The sequence below is a fragment of the Eretmochelys imbricata genome, chromosome 23 (genome assembly GCF_965152235.1).
Source record: "Eretmochelys imbricata isolate rEreImb1 chromosome 23, rEreImb1.hap1, whole genome shotgun sequence".
In the NCBI taxonomy this organism is placed as follows: Eukaryota; Metazoa; Chordata; order Testudines; family Cheloniidae; genus Eretmochelys; species Eretmochelys imbricata.
The window spans coordinates 10,447,928-10,463,366 of NC_135594.1; positions in this window are offsets into that span (position 1 = coordinate 10,447,928).

A 15,439-nucleotide genomic window follows, 5' to 3' on the forward strand; every position below is an offset into this window, starting at 1 on the left:
ACTTTTGGCTGAAAAAATGGATTTTTTAAAAAAAGTCAAACCAGTTTGTTTCAACCATTTCAAAATGAAACATTGTGTCTTTTCACTTCAAAATAACATTTTAATTTTGAACTTTAGGTATATTTATTTTTAAGGGGTGGAAAATCACTTGAAAACTAAATTAAATAAAAAACCAAAAAAAGTTTCATCTCCAATAAAAAAACACCTCAGAATTAAAACAAAAAACAAAAGAACAAAAATAACCCTCACCCCAATTAGTTTAGTTTCAGATTTTTCATTCCGTATAGTTCTGGATGTTTTCTATCCAAAATGGAAAACAAACAAACAAACCCAACAACAACTTTTTTTTTTTGCTTTGGTGAAAAAAAACAAAACAAAATCAGCTCTGGTTCAAAATAACGACATTTTAGTCTGGTTCCTGAGATGAAAAAAATCAAATATTTCATAGAATCATAGAATAACAGAGTTGGAAGGGACCTCTGGAGGCCATCTAGTCCAACCCCCTGCCCAGAGCAGGACCAATCCCAACTAAATCATCCCAGCCAGGACTTTGTCAAGCCTGACCTTAAAAACTTCTAAAGAAGGGGATTCCACCACCTCCCTAGGTAACGCATTCCAGTGTTTCACCACCCTCCTAGTGAAAAAGTTTTTCCTAATATCCAACCTAAACCTCCCCCACTGCAACTTGACACCATTACTCCTTGTCCTGTCATCTGCTATCACTGAGAATAGTCTAGATCCATCCTCTTTGGATCCACCTTTCAGGTAGTTAAAAGCAGCTATCAAATCCCCCCTCATTCTTCTCTTCCGTAGACTAAACAATCCCAGTTCCCTCAGCCTCTCCTCATAAGTCATGTGTTCCAGCTCCCTAATCATTTTTGTTGCCCTTCGCTGGACTCTCTCCAATTTATCCACATCCTTCTTGTAGTGTGGGGCCCAAAACTGGACACAGTACTCCAGATGAGGCGTCACCAATGTCGAATAGAGGGGAATGATCACGTCCCTCGATCTGCTGGCAATGCCCCTACTTATACACCCCAAAATGCCATTGGCCTTCTTGGCAACAAGGGCACACTGTTGACTCATATCCAGCTTCTCGTCCACAGTCACCCCTAGGTCCTTCTCTGCAGAACTGCTGCCTAGCCATTCGGTCCCTAGTCTGTAGCGGTTCATTGGATTCTTCCGTCCTAAGTGCAGCACTCTGCACTTGTCCTTGTTGAACCTCATCAGATTTCTTTTGGCCCAATCCTCCAATTTGTCTAGGGCCCTCTGTATCCTATCCCTACCCTCCAGCGTATCTACCACTCCTCCCAGTTTAGTGTCATCTGCAAACTTGATGAAGGTGAAATCCACACCATCCTCCAGATCATTAATGAAGATATTGAACAAAACCGGCCCCAGGACTGACCCTTGGGGCACTCCGTTAGATACCAGCAGCCAACTAGACATGGAGCCATTTATCACTACCCATTGAGCCCGACAATCTAGCCAACTTTCTACCCACCTTGTAGTGCATCCATCCAGCCCATACTTCTTTAACTTGCTGACAAGAATACTGTGGGAGACCGTGTCAAAAGCTTTGCTAAAGTCGAGGAATAACACGTCCAGTGCTTTCCCTTCATCCACAGAACCAGTTATCTCATCATAGAAGGGAATTAGATTAGTCAGGCATGACTTTCCCTTGGTGAATCCATGCTGACTGTTCCTGATCACTTTCCTCTCATCTAAGTGCTTCAGAATTGATTGCTTGAGGACATGCTCCATGATTTTTCCGGGGACTGAGGTGAGGCTGACCGGCCTGTAGTTCCCAGGATCGTCCTTCTTCCCTTTTTTAAAGATTTGCTCAGTTCTGTACACATTACTGCACAATACTTGTTTTTCTTTTTTAAATTTTATTTTATTTTGCATATATTGAAAGAAAGGAAATTGAAAGTAATAGTTGTATAGAGACAAAGATAACAAAAAGAAAATTCTGACTCATATGATCCAATAATAAAGCGAGCCCTCTCATACATTACAGTCCAGCATACATGTAAGAGAAATATAATTATGATTTATAATACAGCACCTATTTACATCAAACTCACATGCTCCCTTTGCATAGGAGGAACTAGTCTGAAATTGACACACATCCTCATCCCCAGTTAAGAAATCAGGTAGATTAAACTCATGTTGCTCTTTATTTCTCTCTTCAAAAACCAAAAATTCTGCATATTTCCAAATTTCTGAAACGTTCCTTCACTGCCTGAGTGTCCTCTTCTTTTCTCTTCTGCTGGCTCTGACAAATTGAAATCAATCTTTGAAAAAACTAAACTGAGACACTTATCTTCCAACATCCTGCACCTCTCATGGACTGTACAAGTCTACAGGAAAATGAGAAGGAAACATGGAGAACATATTAGCCACCTGCAGATCTTACACCATTGATCCCCAGGGAATTTCACCCTATCCCAAACAAAACACACCATTGATTTAAGTGAAGGTTGCTGAGAGAGATATGATTTGTACAGCCTGTATTCCAGAGACAGAATGTAAATGTTACAGGCTAAATTGTGAGTTGGACTGGACACTGGAATAGGGGACGAGATGGACTCTCAGACCCCTGCAGTGGCTGTCTGGACACTGGTTCCAGGCATGCAAAAATGAGAAAAAGATGGTGCCACCCACCTGCCTCAATGGGTGGAAAACTTGATGGAGCCAGAGGTGATTGGGACAGCCCCAATAGAAAGGGGGAGGAGAGCACTCACTTCAGAGGTTCTATCCACCTCTTAGCCAGCCAGGGACAGAGGGAAGTTGATTGGTCCCTTGCTGTCACCTTTGGTTAATTTAAGCCCTAGCCTGGGTCATGTGGAGACACTTTTTACTCCATTTCAGCAGCCCCAGCCCCACCCCTGTAATAGTAGTTTCAGAGTTGCGTCATGTCAGTGCTGTGGGTCTGACCGATGGCCTGTTTGGGGATCAGGAAGGAATTTTTCTTCCCATCAGGCCAAATTAGCAGAGGCTGGTGGGATTGTTGCCTTCCTCTCAGGAGCCTGTAACCATTACACTGTGACCACTTAAAATGCCTGGTGGGTGAGAGTATGGACGACATGGCAGATAGTTCCTCTCCCCTGTGTTAAGTTTAATGAAGTTGCAGCCTGCCATGCAAAATCCATCCCCGTGTCTGTCCTTATTTACCCCATGTGCACATCAAATCACCCACCTCTTCAATAAATTCTGGTCTAGGACCAAATCCCAGTTTTTGCAAATATTAGTCTGGCAGTTGGTTTATAAATATTTGTAGGTGAATGTAAAATTGGTGCATGGTGCAGTCCCTCAAGAATGAAATCCTCTCTCTGAATAAGAAACACAGAAGCAATGCAATTTCCTGTTCAAACCCACTATCTATCAATCTGTCCATCTATCTTCAACCTTCCCCCAAAGAGGCTACCAGATGGGATGTTACAGAATCATAGAATCATAGAATATCAGGGTTGGAAGGGACCCCTGAAGGTCATCTAGTCCAACCCCCTGCTTGAAGCAGGACCAATTCCCAGTTAAATCATCCCAGCCAGGGCTTTGTCAAGCCTGACCTTAAAAACCTCTAAGGAAGGAGATTCTACCACCTCCCTAGGTAACGCATTCCAGTGTTTCACCACCCTCTTAGTGAAAAAGTTTTTCCTAATATCCAATCTAAACCTCCCCCACTGCAACTTGAGACCATTACTCCTCGTTCTGTCATCTGCTATCATTGAGAACAGTCTAGAGCCATCCTCTTTGGAACCCCCTTTCAGGTAGTTGAAAGCAGCTATCAAATCCCCCCTCATTCTTCTCTTCTGCAGGCTAAACAATCCCAGCTCCCTCAGCCTCTCCTCATAAGTCATGTGTTCTAGACCCCTAATCATTTTTGTTGCCCTTCGCTGGACTCTCTCCAATTTATCCACATCCTTCTTGTAGTGTGGGGCCCAAAACTGGACACAGTACTCCAGATGAGGCCTCACCAATGTCGAATAGAGGGGAATGATCACGTCCCTCGATCTGCTCGCTATGCCCCTACTTATACATCCCAAAATGCCATTGGCCTTCTTGGCAACAAGGGCACACTGCTGACTCATATCCAGCTTCTCGTCCACTGTCACCCCTAGGTCCTTTTCCGCAGAACTGCTGCCTAGCCATTCGGTCCCTAGTCTGTAGCGGTGCATTGGATTCTTCCATCCTAAGTGCAGGACCCTGCACTTATCCTTATTGAATCTCATCAGATTTCTTTTGGCCCAATCCTCCAATTTGTCTAGGTCCTTCTGTATCCTATCCCTCCCCTCCAGCGTATCTACCACTCCTCCCAGTTTAGTATCATCCACAAATTTGCTGAGAGTGCAATCCACACCATCCTCCAGATCATTTATGAAGATATTGAACAAAACCGGCCCCAGGACCGACCCCGGGGGCACTCCACTTGACACCGGCTGCCAACTAGACATGGAGCCATTGATCACTACCCGTTGAGCCCGACAATCTAGCCAGCTTTCTACCCACCTTATAGTGCATTCATCCAGCCCATACTTCCTTAACTTGCTGACAAGAATATTGTGGGAGACCGTGTCAAAAGCTTTGCTAAAGTCAAGAAACAATACATCCACTGCTTTCCCTTCATCCACAGAACCAGTAATCTCATCATAAAAGGCGATTAGATTAGTCAGGCATGACCTTCCCTTGGTGAATCCATGCTGGCTGTTCCTGATCACTTTCCTCTCATGCAAGTGCTTCAGGATTGATTCTTTGAGGACCTGCTCCATGATTTTTCCAGGGACTGAGGTGAGGCTGACTGCATAGAAGATAGAGATTAAATCTCAGGAACAACTTCCTAATGGTAAGAACAGTAGGACAATGGAACAGACAGCCTAGGGAAGTTGTGGAATCTCCTTCACTGGAGATTTTCAGAAAGAGGCTGGATAGCCATCTTTCTTGGATGGTTTGGACACAACAAATCTTGCATGTTGGCAGGGGTTAGATTAGGTGGCCCTTGCAGTCCCTTCTGACCCCACGGTTCTATGATTCTCTGAAATTGCAGGCCTGGTTCTGCCACTCTTAGTCACTTTGAAAAGTACCTTACTCTACTAGGCAGTTATGCGCATAGCACATGAGTGCTCCCTATAAGTAAAAGGGCAGAATCTAGCCCTGTTTCAGTGCATTTGCCCGTTCTAAGTATGAACTCCCTGTTGAGACTGCAAATGATCATGCCGAATGTGGAGGTGGGACTCCTGATTTATGGCTAAATCTGGGGCAGATATTTATAGAACTTTGGGCCTAAATTTTCAAAAGTGACTAGTGATGTTAGGAGCACATATTAAGACACCTCAAAAGGGCCTGATTTTGTGAAAATCGGGTTTTTCTAAGATGCATCAGTGTAGGTGCCCAAAATCGTGATCCACTTTTAAAAAATTAGTTTTAACTTAGTTTCAAGCATTCTTACAACTACACTACCCACCTGCTGAAGTGAAGAAACAGTTTGACAGAGCCAGAAGAGTACCCAGAAGTCACCTAGTACAGGACAGGCCCAACAAAGAAAATAACAGAACACCACTAGCCGTCACCTCCAGCTCCCAACTAAAACCCCTCCAACACATCATCAAGGATCTACAACCTATCCTGAAGGATGACCCATCACTCTCACAGATCTTGGGAGACAGGCCAGTCCTTGCTTACAGACAGCCCCTCAACCTGAAGCAAATACTCACCAGCAACCACACACTACACAACAGAACCACTAACCCAGGAACCTATCCTTGCAACAAAGCCCGTTGCCAACTGTGCCCACATATCTATTCAGGGGACACCATCATAGGGCCTAATCACATCAGCCACACTATCAGAGGCTCGTTCACCTGCACATCTACCAATGTGATATATGCCATCATGTGCCAGCAATGCCCCTCTGCCATGTACATTGGTCAAACTGGACAGTCTCTACGTAAAAGAATAAATGGACACAAATCAGACGTCAAGAATTATAACATCCAAAAACCTGTCGGAGAACACTTCAATCTCTCTGGTCACTCGATTAGAGACCTAAAAGTGACAATTCTTCAACAAAAAAACTTCAAAAACAGACTCCAGTGAGAGACTGCTGAATTGGAATTAATTTGCAAACTGGATACAATTAACTTAGGCTTGAATAGAGACTGGGAGTGGATGGGTCATTACACAAAGTAAAACTATTTCCCCATATTTATTTCCCCCCCGCACCCCACACTGTTCCTCATATATTCTTGTCAACTGCTGGAAATGGCCCACATTGATTATCACTACAAAAGGTTTTCTCTCCCCACCCCCCTGCTCTCCTGCTGGTATTAGCTCATCTTAAGTGATCACTCTCCTTACAGTGTGTATGGTAACACCCATTGTTTCATGTTCTCTATGTATATAAATCTCCCCACTGTATTTTCCACTGAATGCATCCTGTCAAGGTTCCTTCCCCACTCTGAACTCTAGGGTACAGATGTGGGGACCTGCATGAAAAACCTTCTAAGCTTATCTTTACCAGCTTAGGTCAAAACTTCCCCAAGGTACAAAATATTCCACCCTTTGTCCTTGGATTGGCCACTACCACCACCAAACAAATACTGGTTACTGGGGAAGAGCTGTTTGGACACGTCTTTCCCCCCAAAATACTTCCCAAAACCTTGCACCCCACTTTCTGGACAAGGTTTGGTAAAAAGCCTTACCAATTTGCCTAGGTGACTACAGACCCAGACCCTTGGATCTTAAGAACAATGAACAATCCTCCCAACACTTGCATCCCCCCTTTCCAGAGAAATGTTGGATAAAAAGCCTCACCAATTTGCATAGGTGACCACAGACCCAAACCCTTGGATCTGAGAACAATGAAAAAGCATTCAGTTTTCTTACAAGAAGACTTTTAATAGAAATAGAAGTAAATAGAAATAAAGAAATCCCCCCTGTAAAATCAGGATGGTAGATACCTTACAGGGTAATTAGATTCAAAACATAGAGAACCCCTCTAGGCAAAACCTTAAGTTACAAAAAAGATACACAGACAGAAATAGTTATTCTATTCAGCACAATTCTTTCTCAGCCATTTAAAGAAATCATAATCTAACACGTACCTAGCTAGATTACTTACTAAAAGTTCTAAGACTCCATTCCTGGTCTATCCCCAGCAAAGACAGCATATAGACAGACTGAGACCCTTTGTTTCTCTCCCTCCTCCCAGCTTTTGAAAGTATCTTGTCTCCTCATTGGTCATTTTGGTCAGGTGCCAGCGAGGTTACCTTTAGCTTCTTAACCCTTTACATGTGAGAGGAGTTTTTCCTCTGGCCAGGAGGGATTTCAAAGGGGTTTACCCTTCCCTTTATATTTATGACACATCCGAAGAAGTGAGCAGTAGCTCACGAAAGCTTATGCTCAAATAAATTTATTAGTCTCTAAGGTGCTACAAGTTCTCCTTTAGTTTTAACTTGTTAGACAATTTTTTTCTCTTTACAAATTGGCTGAACAGATTGTGATTATCTCAAATTTATTAATAACAAGAATTTATTAATTAAACAATTTCAACAAAATATTCTTGATGTGTAGCCCATTTACATTAAGTTCATTGCATTTTATAATATAAATCTAACAGGTCATTTTAATCTCTTCAGTGGTTGGTTGAGGGTAACTCAGTCAGGTTTGCAGTGTGAACACTCATGGCTGAATTAGAAATTCTCTCTCTCTGACTCTTGATCTAACATTTACTTCTGATTTTCTGACTCCATAACCATACTGAAGCAAACTCATCAATGGAGTGGTGCAGGAAGCAAACGTATGAAGGATGAGAACGCCATCAAGGAAAATCCAGTTTCTTTCTGAGCAAATATTTGAAAAAAAAACAAAACAACCAACCAAACACCACCATTTTCAGATATTTGCTCAGGTCTTATTTTGCCACTTACCTGCCCCTAAAAAAGACATGGGAATCCCAGCCAGTTTCACAAAGGCAATAGAACAAACTTTATGATATTATAGTAATTGCAGATTCATATCTGTGATTTGGAGGCTGGTTTTTGTATTATGAAATTCCAGGGTATCCATAATTCAACTTAATATGAAATTGCAACACTTCTAGTGGTAACGGGCCTGACCCAGGACTCATTCAAATTATTGCTAGGCTTTCCATTGATCTTGACCAAAAGACTCCAAGTGCCTGGAAGCAAAACCCATTCAGTCTGATATTTTTAGTCTATCTTCTCTTTCTTGGGTCAAAGTTTCCTTGATTCATAGAGTTTAAAGCCAGAAGGGACCATTAGATCATCTAATCTGACCTCCTGTATAGCACAGACCCGTGAATTTCACCCAGTTAACTTTCAGTTGAGCCCAATAATTTTTGTTTGGCTAAAGCATCTTCCACAGAGGAGTCCAGTCTTGACCTGAAGATATCAAGTGATGGAGAATCCACCACTTCCCTTGTTCGAAGGGTGAGTCACTCTCATTGTCAAAATGAGAACCTTATTTCCAGTTTGTATTTAATCAGAGATTTCAAAATCTCTCACTGGTGGGAGTAAGCCTACAGGAAACATTTTCCCCACTAGTTTACCCTTCTGAATGTTAGAATGCAATAAATTCAGGCTGCTCCTCCATGGGTCAGGGAGAAAGACCTGGTTCTGCCTCTGATTGTTCTCATTCTATTTCCGGCCCCACTTCTATGGAAAATCAGATTCCTCAAGCTTAGGGCAGAAGGGGTCAATTTCACCCTAGTTCTCCTGGTGGAGAAAGCTCTACATAAGTATGAATAAGTGACAAGGATCCAGGCCCTGGTAAATAAGCACATGCATAATTTGAAGCACATGGACAATCCCACTAATTACATATCTGGTGAAATGTATACGAGTGTTTAAGACCCTTGCTGAGTCCGGGCTGAGGCCGTGAGTGGAGTGGATCACTTACCATTCACATATAGTGGAAAGGCAGATTCATACTTCTGTTTGGAGGGACGTGTAGAACGAGGCACATCCTCTAGATCAAAATTTTGATAGATTGGCTCCGGGGCTTCTTTGCCCTTTAAATCAATGGGGGCATGTTAAACCGTGGGCGAAGGTGCTATTTTCTGACTGAAATGCTGCCAGAAAGCTGAGATTTAAAGGCATAGCCAAAGTAGCTTCTCAGAGAGTGATCAAACATACCCATTATTAAATGGGAAGGGGGAATTTTGTTAATTGATCATAACTAAATAATGAACATACTGGGTGAAATAGTGGTTCCACGGAAGTCAATGGCAAAACTGCATTGTGACTTTCACTTGCGGATCTCAGAATACTGTACAAACTATAGATAATCAGCCCCAACAAATCCATGTGCACTTTATAACTAGTCAAATCTGACGCTGGCAGCAGAGGCTTCAGGGGGAAATGGATATTACACAGACCAACCAACAGTCGTCAGAGATGAATGTACTGTTTTACTTTACACATTGCAAGCATCTCCATTGACTTCAATAGGACTGCACACACAGCATCAAGTTAAGCATGTGCATAAGAATTTGCAGGATGGAGGCCTTAGGTTGTAAGCTCCTCAACTCAGTGGCCATCTGTTTGTTGTGTGTGTGTACAGAGCGTAGTGCAATAGGATGCTGATCAATGCCCGGAGCTTCAAGGCATTACTGCATCATTGAACTGGCCAGAAAACTGAATTTATGGTCCTTGGGAAATTGAGACATTTTGAAATTTCTTTTTGTTCAAACTGGAATGAAAAGTCAAAATGGGAAAATTGACCAAGACACTAAATATCTGAAATTTTTCATTCCAGAAATATTGAAATGGCCTTATCAAAATGCTTCATTTCTGAAAGGCTGGAATGATTCATTGTGACTTTATCATTTTGACTCATATATAATATAATATAATATAATATAATATAATGTCTAAATGCCTAGACTATTATTCTATTCTATTCTAACATAAAAGTTGAAACCATAAAGTTGAAACACATTTTTGACTATATTGAAATGAAATGTTTTGATAACATTCTTTCAAAAATTTCAATATTTTCATGAAATATTTTGATTTCGTTGAATCAGCATTTTCTGATGGAAAACTGTCCTGTCACAAAATTTTCAACCAGCTATAATAATAATAAAAATCAAATCCTGCAAGAGGCAGCTAGGAAATAATCTGCCCATAGGGGAAAGTCTCTTCTAACCCCAATTGTTCCAGGATGGTTGATGCTCTGAAGCAGGCAGCTATATTTCTTCCAAAGGTCTTGGTGATTTGTAAACCCTGAGTACTGTAATTCTAGGTGTCCTTGTTAACCAGATAAACACCCAATCTTTTGGTGAATCCAGCTGAATTCAGCACAGAAGGAGATTCTTCTCTATACAGATTGTATATTTCTTGCTTGAAAAATGAAATAAGAATATATAGTCCTGCCATGGTGTGTAAGTGAAAAAATCTCTGTGGATAAGTACTAGTTATTGGAGAGGAGGGAATTCAATCTCACCTAACCTGTTGTCTTCATACATGTTTGAAAATGCCATCACTAAGATCACCCTAGATCACCCTGTAGATGTATTCACTAGTAAATTAACATTTCCATCTATGAAACATTTGCCACAAAATGGATATCAATGTTAATAATTTTTGTATTAGTCATGGAAACCCTGGTAATATACTAATACATGTTTTGGTAGCTTGAGGAATTATAGCAGGGTGCTATTTTCTTGTTATTACAGTAGGATCATTTTTACATATCTAAATAGCAAGAGATATAACTCTAAACTGCTTAATTCCCCTGAACACATGATATCCCAATGGAAAACAGGTTTTCTGTCCTATGGAAAATTTTGAGACTTCAATTTTTTTTCCTCCAGAATCAAGGTGAAAAACAAAAATTTTGCAGATTTTCTGTGACACACAATTCTAGAGAAACGTTGTTTTGGGGCAAACAAAATGTTCTCTTTCAATAAATCTGAAACACTTTGTTTCAATTTTGACCATTCTTTATATTTTTAATTTTGTGTATAATTTCTCAAACGAAAAAGCAGTTTCACAAACTTACTGTCTCTAATTATATATCTATACAGTGCCTAATGGCTCTGATCACAGCTGGGACCTTGAAGCACTATCATAATAGAAATTATAATTTATTAGAAATGGTTTAAGGAAAATACATGGAAATAGGAAATCATTGCTGTGTAATATGTCAGACTTTCAGTGTATCATTATGGCTTAACAGCACAGCATAATCACTTACCATGCCATGGGAATATGCAACCCCATTGTTATCTGTAAAAAAAGGTCACATTTATAACATTTTTTGTTATAACAGGGTTTCAGGTAAGATTTTGCTGTAAGGAGCTTTAAAAAGTGAATTTGTCCCCTTACAATACATTTAACTGGTGTCTCAGCAAATGTAATAGGTACAACACAGTTCCCAAAAATATTTTTTTAAATATTTAAACTCAGAGCTGATTATTGAAATCAACCTGTTGAGCTATACATCCAGAAGAGGTAATTTGGGATGGATTTGTACTCCAGACCTGATTTGTGCCAGATGCACATTCATAGAGAGCTGCTTCTGAAACCAGTTATAATCAACATAGCTTTAAAATGGCAATGTGGCCCAGAGAACTGGTCGCTACAGTTAAAATCAAGAGACCTGGGATTATTCCTAGTTCTTCCACTCAGCTGCTAATAGAGAGCAAAATAGGATGTTATGTTTTCTAATCAGTGAGGAAAGCATTAGGTACCATGCTGATAAATTAAGTACTGAGGTAGACAGAACCATTGGTAGTTAAAAATTGCTGCTGGTGGAAATAATTTCCATACTTATTCCAATATGTGCTCTTAACTGACTTGTCAGAGATCCTTGCCCCTGAATTACTACATACACTTCACCAAACTCCCCATTCCTTCAGAAACCCAACAGCAAATGCATCTGTAGCTCAGAGCAATAAGTGATTAATGTGTCTGATTTTCATACCCATGTACTGATCTTCAGTGGGATTATCGTTCCTCTCACGGAGGCTTTGCAAGCTAATAAAAACAAGAGAAAAGTTGCACAAGTGAACAGGAGACATGAGTCATATTTAAAGTCTAAAATAAGAGATGGACCTGGCTCAAAATCCTGAAATTCATGCAGACTGAACATTGAGGCTGTGGTAAGTTAGAATCCAAATCTGCATCCACATCTGAACTGCACAAGTAGTCCCTGTCTCATCAAGATGCTGAATGAAATCTTGCATCCAAGCAGTCCAAGCACCACAGTTCCAAACTATGGAGTGAATTTTGAAATTAAGAGCCATCTCCCTTTAAGAAGTATATGCAAGAAAAGTGACACAGAGGCTGCTATGGAGCCACACACAGCCTTAGCAATTGGTTGGAAAATTCAGTTATGTTGAACTGGAAAGGGTTTCATGGGAACATGTGGATTTGACAACATTTTTGACTGGAGGAAGTCAAAATGAATTACTCCAACTTTCTCATTTTATTTCAATACTGTTAAAACTTTTTGTTTCAATAACTTCAAAAGTTTCACTTCAATAAGGCGAACATGTTTCATTTCAACTTTGTTTCGATTCATTTCACTGTGACTTTTATATTGTTAAAATATTAATTTTAATTATTTATAATATATACTATATTTATGAATAATACAGTTAATATGTCATAGTATAGTATAATGTTTCAATGTTATGAAAACAAAACCTTTTAATGTTTCCAAAACTATTTTGTAGGAATTTTGGTGTTGCAGAAAATGTCAACATTTTGATTTTTCATTCCTATTCGGCATGAAAACAAATGTTGAAATATTGGAATTTCCTGTGCAATGGAAATTCTGTTTTCTGATGAGTGGTTTGCAACCCAGTATTGCTGGATTAGGAGAAAGCAACTTATCTTGTTCCCTCTGACCAGAAGCGGGCTTGGAGTGGGAGGCAGCTCATAGCCACATCATCCTAGGGCCATGCCTCTGCTGGAAACTGTGATATTTTAACCCTGCCTTGACAACCTGCATGGAACAACTAGTGCAGAACTGCATGGTCAAAGCTTACCACTTGTTAGTGGATTTTGCCCCAGGCTAGCTGGAGTTTTCTTGGTGGGGAAGAAGAAAAGGAGTACTTGTGGCACCTTAGAGACTAACCAATTTATTTGAGCATGAGCTTTCGTGAGCTACAGCTCACTTCATCGGATGCATCCGATGAAGTGAGCTGTAGCTCACGAAAGCTCATGCTCAAATAAATTGGTTAGTCGCTAAGGTGCCACAAGTACTCCTTTTCTTTTTGCGAATACAGACTAACACGGCTGTTACTCTGAAACTTGGTGGGGAAGGACTCTCACAGATGGACATGGCTACCAGATCACTAATGACAGGTTTCAGAGTAGCAGCCGTGTTAGCCTGTATCCGCAAAAAGAACAGGAGTACTTGTGGCACCTTAGAGACTAACAAATTTATTTGAGCATAAGCTTTCGTGGGCTACAGCCCACTTCATCGGATGCATTCAGTGGAAAATACAGTAGGACGATTTTATATACACAGAGAACATGAAACAATGGGTGTTACCATGCACACTATAATGAGAGTGATCAGGTATTATTCCTGCTGGTAATAGCTCACCTTAACTGATCACTCTCATTATAGTGTGCCTGGTAACACCCATTGTTTCATGTTCTCTGTGTATATAAAATCATCCTACTGTATTTTCCACTGCATGCATCTGATGAAGTGGGCTGTAGCCCACGAAAGCTTATGCTCAAATAGATTTGTTAGTCTCTAAGGTGCCACAAGTACTCCTGTTCTTTTTGCAGATCGCTAATGGAGCTAAACTCTGTCTTTGTTCACACCCCTTTTAAACTGCAACTCTTAGAGTTGGGGACTGTCATACTCTGTGTTTGTACAGCACCAAGCACAATGGGGCCCAGCCTGTTTGAGGCCTCTAGACACTGTTGCAATAGACTCCTTTTCTTTTTGCTAATACAGACTAACACGGCTGCTACTCTGAAAAAAGAGCAACCATATAATTAATGATTAATAATAATATGTAGACTTTAAACTGTCTGGAGCAGGGACAGTCTTCTCTGTTACCTGTGTGTTCAGTGACCAACACAAAGGGACCCTGATTTCATGAATGAAGTCACTAGCTATCAAGCATTATCATTACCTCAGATACTATAGTGATGGTGGGGAGCCATAACATAATCCAGGTAGGCAGCTGAAGTACCATATATATCCCACAACAGCATCACCATTTAGAGGGGGCTGCTGTAAGTACCAAACCCTCTGACTTGGACACAAGTTGATATATTACGTGGGAGTAATCTCTTTCTGTCTGTAACGTGAGAGGTATGATAGAATTACCCCATTCTTACCTTTCCTTTCTTCTTGTAGTTACAACTAGAAAAAAAACAAATTAGAAAGGTTTAGAGAAAAATTCTTTGCCTCTCCCCAGAATATCAATGAGAGGGAGAGGAAGTTAAACAAACTACTTAAGGAGACAGGGGTTTGTTTCTGGAGTTCTGTTAAGATTTAGGTTAGGGTTAGGGCTAGGTGAAGAGATCATCAGAGCTTATCAGAAAAAAGTGGAGAAGAATTCACAAAGTCTTTTAGATTTTTTCCTGATTTTTTGAAATATAAATTTTTGAAATTCATATACTTTCATATGACCTTAGAGTTGATAGAAAAAATCAAGAGAAAAGTTTTGTGAATGTTTTTCTAGTTTATGTGGATTTTCATCCAATTTTTGAAATTTGAAAAATATTGACCAGCTCCCAAGTTCAGACTCAAAGTCAGTTCAGGGCTAGTGTCTAGGCTCAGGGTCAGTGGTGAAATCTGATAAGCTGTGGGTCAATTTTGGTCTCAATTGTGCAAGTCTCACAAAATCAGTTGTTCTTACAAGATTTCTTCCATGTCAAGCTAAATCCAAATCACACCCAGAAAATATATCTCAAGCCAAAACTGTAGGTGCAAGTTATGAAGAGGAGGTGATAAATTGTTCTCCATGTCTGTTAAGTAAAACATGAAGTAATGGTGTTAATCTGCAGAAAGGGTGGTCTAAAGTTAGGTTTTAGGAAAACTTTCTTACTCTAAGGATAATCAATCACTGGAATAGGTTACCTAGGTAAGTAGTGGAAGCCCCTTCATCAGAGGATTGTAAGAAGAGGTTAGATAAACATCTGCCAGGGATCATCTAGGTTTACGTGCTCCTGCATGGATGGACTAGATGATCTTTTGAGGTCCTTTCCAGACATATGATTCTAAGTTCAGAGCTGGGGTTTAACCCCCGTTTTGCTCTCTTTACCCTTGTCAGGGTTCCTTCCCCTCTCTGAACTCTAGGGTACAGATGTGGGGACCTGCATGAAAACCTCCTAAGCTTACTTTTACCAGCTTAGGTTAAAACTTTCCCAAGGTACAAACTATTTTACCTTTTGCCCTTGGACTTCCACTGCCACCACCAAACGTCTAACCGGGTGTATTT